The sequence below is a fragment of the Chaetura pelagica genome, unplaced genomic scaffold (genome assembly GCF_000747805.2).
Source record: "Chaetura pelagica isolate M959 unplaced genomic scaffold, ChaPel_1.0 scaffold438, whole genome shotgun sequence".
Classification (NCBI taxonomy): domain Eukaryota; kingdom Metazoa; phylum Chordata; class Aves; order Apodiformes; family Apodidae; genus Chaetura; species Chaetura pelagica.
The window spans coordinates 88,805-95,284 of NW_009954113.1; positions in this window are offsets into that span (position 1 = coordinate 88,805).

Genomic DNA, 6,480 nt, shown 5'->3' on the forward strand with positions numbered 1-6,480 from the left:
TGCTGAACACGCTCGAAGCCACAGGAAGAGCAGGAATCTGGACTGAAAGCAGCACTGGTTGGCGGCAAAGGGCAAGTGCTTTTAGTAAGACAGTGATAAAAACACAGGTGCACATATTGATTAGTTAATTTTGTTCGTTTGCAGTTAGGACTTCGGTAAAATTCAAATGCAACTAAAAGGCAGGAAATGTTTAGTAAAATGACACTATTTTACTAAAGTTGCTGGATATAAAAAGAAAGATTAGAATGTGCTTTGCATTTTAAAGCAATTAACTGTTGAGATGAAATTCACCTCACACGAAGCTGTGCAGCCTTTAAGATTTGAGAGTTCATAGGTCTTAGCTTCTCATACACAATTCTTACAAGCAGTTTGAAAAATAAGAGCAATCCAGTGGTCTTAATACTAACACTGAATTATGAACTTTTCTATACTTGTAGAGGGCACAGCTGACTGATTTCAGCAACCTGTACTTGGTACTCAAACCTTCACCCATTTCTATCTGTAAAACTCTTGCAGCAAACATGTACTAAGCAGCTGCTTATTTACACTTCGTATACTATATGTTGGTCTTATTACATGTCAATTTCAGTTAGCTTATTTTCTTCAGACAAGAGAAATATTTTTATTAAAAAGCAAAGTACTAGATTCTAAAATAAATCTGCAACATTAGGCAGGGTTATTTGTGAATTATGTGAAAGAAAATGTACGCAAAGTAATTAGCTAAAACTTGGTACATGGGTTTTTTTTGCACGATCCATACCAGACTGGACTATTTCCTAATACAATGATTCACAACACTCATAGTAAATGCTAAGTAAAATACCTTAATTTCCCAGCAGATATGTATCAGAATATGACTTTTTGTGTCAAAGTCTTTGGGGCAGCAGGAAAGGGCCTGTCTGTTTTACAAAGGAAGAAGTATTACTGCTTTCTGTCAAAATGACATTTTATATCTGAAGTGCTAAACTAGGAATACTAATGATACTACACCATTAGTGTTAACAGATTTAGAAAAGAAAGATTTAAGACATCAGACTTTAAAAGGGAAAAAAACAGGTTTATTTCATGCAGTTTACAATATGCTAGTGTTATGAAAAGGTTAAAAAAATACCCACACATTTTAATTGTATGTTTGTTTTAAAAATGATGGTTAACTGTGACCATCTTAAAATTATCTGGGAAGCCCTAGCAGATTCATATCCAGGGAAATTCCATGGATTCAGTTTCTTGTCTATGTCTGTGCTAAGAGTTTTGGCTAATGCAAATGCATTAAAACCAGATCAAAACTCAAATTTTGCTGCAGTAAGAACACTTCAGAGATAATGAATTGGCACAAAATAAAGTGTTATTGCTAATGCACTACCCAGGAAATAATAGGTTACAAGTATGGCCACTTGGATATTAACACAAACAGCTGATGCACAACTGATTTTGAGACCAGTGATTTGGGGGAAGAGGAAAAAAAAACAACATCAGTTGAAGTGGGAATTCATAGGAAATAGATTTTTCATAGCTAGGCTCAGATGAGGCTCAGGACAGAAGCAGGTGGAGATAGTTGCCGTTTGATAGTCCTTTGGTTTGCTGATCTTGTTTCAGTTCCAGGTAGACAGGTCAGCAACATTTCTCTTACAGCGCCTTGGTACTTCCTTCATCCCAGCAAGTACATGTGCCAAGTTAAGTTTCAGTAGAGTTGTGCATAAGCTTCTGGAAATTCTTCAAAAGAAGAAAGAATCGTGTACATAAATACACTGACTCTTACTTTACCAGGCCTGGAAATCTCAACAGGTGTTAAGTAAAAATTTAGACTCAGCTTTCTAAGGCAAGGAGAGCACTGTCACAGAACCCTGCCCCTTCCACCCACTTTCAAAGTAGCAAAGTAACTTCCTAAAAAGTTACTCTCACTACAGTCGTTTGCAACACATGTTCTAAAGAGAACCCTCTGCTGGGCCCAGAAAGCTGTTTGAAGCACTGAACATCTGAGGAGTGCACGCCTTGGTAGACCTTGCTGAAGTGAAGGACAAGTAAGTTGCAATGAGATATTCAGTGACAATGTCCTGGAGCAGAATCTTCCCCAAAGTCTCTCTATTGCCAGGGCTGTTCACAAAGGTTGTTAGATTTCAGCACAGGCAATAATAAAGTGGGGGGCAAATATACTGTCTTCTCTAGTGTATTCCTTACCAAGCTGGATACTGAAATTCCAAACCACGTATCAACACTTACATCTGCAACTGGTTCAGCCATTTGCAAAAATTAGAGTCCATGAGTTGAAAGAAAAAGAGATTAGCTGCTTTTTAAACATAGTATGTCTCTGAACTTCAAATTAGCCCTGGAAAGGATTTTAGCCCTTAGCATTTCTGCACTGAAAATGGAAAAAGGACCTTCTGTCTGACACTTATTTAGGCAAACTGAACAATAAGATCTATTTAGCCCTTTGAAGCCTCAGTTCACTTAGAAGTCTTTAAAGACAGCTCCTGATTGTTGTGAGCCAAAAGAAAGAAAAGTTATATGATACCGAGTTCAGAAAGCCTTCCGAATATTTATACTATTTTGAGATTCAGTAATTCTACACAAAGCCCCAGATCCTCAGATTGTCCTTAAAGCTGGATACAACTGCAATTTGAACTATACTGAAGCAACAAGCAGCATCCTCAGCCTGTATGTATTTCAAGCTTGCTGTGTTAGAAAATACACCTCTCCAATGACCACTGGAAATTTAAACCCTACTGTCCTGAGCTAACAAATACTGTTAGAGGCATAACAGAATATCCTGTCTTTTCAAGGGCCCCACCTTTCAGGACTGATTGAAGAAGTTTGTTTTCAAAACTTGAAAGATGCTTTTGATGTGATGAGGGAGAGAATAAAATAGGAGAGTGACACTTTCTGATATTATCACATCTCAAGTAAAAAATCCCAGGTTTCATCTCCACTCTTTTTTCTCTTAAATTTGATCTCCTTGAAAAGCCCAGTACTTTGCTTTTCTCTCAGTATTTCTCAAGGAATGTATTCCAGTATACCTGAAGGACTGGACAATACACATTCTAATCTAGTTTCTAGGCCATTTCATTCAGTCAGCTATTATTGCATTTTTGCATTCCAAGCTTATTTTTGTAGAGCTAAGAAAAAGACATTTATGTGTGCTACTCTTCTGGTGGTAGCTCTCTGCTGTTCAGAGACTGACAACTCTTAACAACCTGAACAGCTGTTCACAGAACAGTGTTCTGTTTTAAGAAGAGCTTTCTGAAAACATCACCATTCTACTCAACAGGCTCCCTAAGCACACCTGCAATCAAGGTTCTTTCCTTGTTTAATCTGCTAGAAGTTTTCATTTTGCTCCTGAAAAAAACCCTCTCTCAGAGAAATACGAGGTTGATTCAGTTTTGTATGTTCAGGAAATTGTCCTGTTTCTAACCAATCATAACTGTGCATTCACAGTGCTAGAAATGGAGCTGCACAGCTCCATTTTTTCTGAAGAAAATCTGAAGACAAAAAAGCTGGATGAATATATCAAGCTCAATTTCTTACGAAATATATTTTACTAATGCTACAATGAAAGGTGAAAGGAACTTTTATCACTACAAGAAACCTAGCTGAGTTTAAAAAACAAGAAACACAGTACATTTTCCACATTTTTTTAGTATACGATTCTGAACTGAGAGTTTAGTAGGGAATCAATGTAAGTTTCTAAATACAATCAGGCTTTTGACACACAGTTGAATTACTGTGGGATAACAAAATGAAATTAGCCATAATCTATGGAAACCCCCACATAAATGGGAGAAAATTACAGGTAACCTTTTTTCTTTTGTCAAAACCAAACTAGCCTATTTCACACTAACTGTGGAAGCTGCTGCATCAGACTATACTTTTGGATGATTATTATGGATCAGGTGACATTCATGTCTTAGAGGCCTCAGAATGGCTTGTTCATTGCAGATAAACTGATTTAATTTCTGCTTGAAGAAGTAAAAAGCATTTAATAAAAAAAATGTCATCTCCAATACAGAAAATCAGCCTCTATGAAACCTAAGGCAGACAGGATGCTGTTTCCTAGCTCAAAGCAAGAAATTGCTATGGTAAATGTGAACTTCTCAGTTTTTAAACAAGTTTTGCAAGGAGTCATGTGAAAGCCTTTAAAGAATTTCACTGAAAATCCACTAGTTAATCTGCTGAAGTAGCCTCCTGTTCCATGGTCAACATGCCAAATAACTTCACTGAATTGAGACTATGAATATAGCAAATGGGTAGAAAGTTAAATCTTTCAGAGAAATTACATTTTCATGAGAGGTCAAGTTGCTTAACTGTTATGTTTTGTTATCTCTCCCTTCGTGCTTTGTTTCTTTCTGCTATGGTCTCTTTGTGCTCATGATCTAAAATTCTAAACTGAAATACTGGTTTGATTTAAGAATAGAAAAGCTGTGTCAATCCAGAGTAAAATGCTTCTGCAGTACAGCTTTTCAACTACAGCCCCAGTGAACCCATCAGCTTTAAATAGCGATAGGCAGTTGTAAATACTCTTCAAATGACAGAAACAGACAAAGGACTCCAGTTTAAACATTACCTCATCATCCTGCAAGGTCTTACCAGAGGAAGCAATGTCGGCAAAACCTGGTGATTAGGCTAGACTCTAATGCAGTCACCTGTGTTACTGTAGCTAATCTTATTTGGAATTACAAGTCAAATCAAAAAACCCTCAAACTTACTTAGGAATAATTTCTTAATGCCTTGAAAAAGGCATACAGTAGCACTTCCATCTATCTGAAAGCCTCGCATGTTCACAAAAATTAAAGCAATAATGATATCAGCAAGCAAAGGAAAGTACTTAGTCTGGGTGGTCTCAAACAACAGCATATTTAAAATAATGTATAAGGTACCTGCCTGTTAAAGTTCTTTTTTATTTTTCTTTCTTAAAATCTTTCTGAGGTATTGGAAAAAAGTGCAAAATAATTAATCACTCATTTCCCCAAAATTTGCTACAACAGCAAAACAATGTAAACTAGATTGCAGGTAATTTCACCATAGAAGCATATTTTTAAAGTGAAAATACTCCAGTGAAAGAAGCATACTAAGAAAGCCCCTCTCTTTAACATAATCTGAATTTGTTCAGTTTGCTCAGTTTGTTACTCATGCTTTGCTGTTGTCATACTTAAAAATTTCACTTTATGAAATAAAATACTCTCTTTTTCGGTTTACGTAAGAGAGACAACAGAAATGTTGATTTAGAAGAATCATTGTAAAACAGATATTTTAGGCATTAAAATCCACTTAGGCTAATGCCAAATTACTCCACATCAAGAAAACGACAAGAAACATGGTTGGCTGCAATTCCATGAGCCAGGAAGCTCAGAGAATTCGGTGGAGTCATCCTGTTTAAAAACACAGTGACTACTGCAGCAGAGGAAATGTTTTAATATGCAGTTAACACAGAAAACTCTTATGCTTATTTTCAGATACACAAGATAATCTGTTACTATTTAGGGGAAATTTGGGTGCTAAATTTAAGCTGATAAAATATGGGTGCCTAAAAAAGTATAAAAGTATAAACATTCCCCCCCTACACAATTACACCTTTAGTAAATTCAATTCAGCTTTAACACCTTAAAAAAAGACAAACATTTAATGTGTTGTGTGGAGGGGCCAGCAGCTTCCTGTGCAGACCACATCCAAGTCGCAAAATGCGTTACAAACCCTTTCAAGCACTAGATGCAGCATGGACAAAACATTTAGCCCATGGCTTAACCTGCTTAGTAGAAATGTTTTTTACAAATTTTTGCTGTCAAACTTCTATCAATGTATAAGTCCTTTAAAAAAAAAATAGACCTCAAGTGTTTGAAAATCAGGCTTTTGTGTAAAGGATTACCTAGAGTACACGCATAAATTCTGGTTACTGAGAATGGAAACTGTCATGTCTTTAGAATTCAAAACAATCTTGTAGCTTTTTGAAACTCCCATCTACCGCTTTCATAATGAAGCTGTTTTATACTGTCAATTTCTTTAAGTGTTTTAAATATGTGCTGAAGATTTTGCTCAAAACATAGTGTATTAAAAGCTCCAGTCTTGTGTATTAGCCTTCATCAAGGACAAACTAATAAAGCTGCACCAGATGTTTCCAGTGTTCTTGAACTGCATAGTTGAAACAGTACAGAAAGAGAAAGACTGATTACAGGTATCCTGAATGTCTGAAGTAATTCAGTTTTTCAATCAGATGAGCTTGTGTTCACACTCAAGGTAGATTTTAATCCCAGTCAGGGGGATAGTGATCTAGGTCTAACCAGCCATATTTCTGTACAACCTCTGGCTCTTTAAAAATCTCTACCAAAATCCACACAGTTCAATGCTTGTAAGTATTTTACAAAAGCACACACACACACGAGTACAAACATCTCAAAAGAAACAGAATGTTCAGTTGATCACTTTAAGTGAATTTTGGTTCCCCTTCCAAACATCTGGCTAAGACTGGAGCGTAACTTTTGCAGGAGGAGA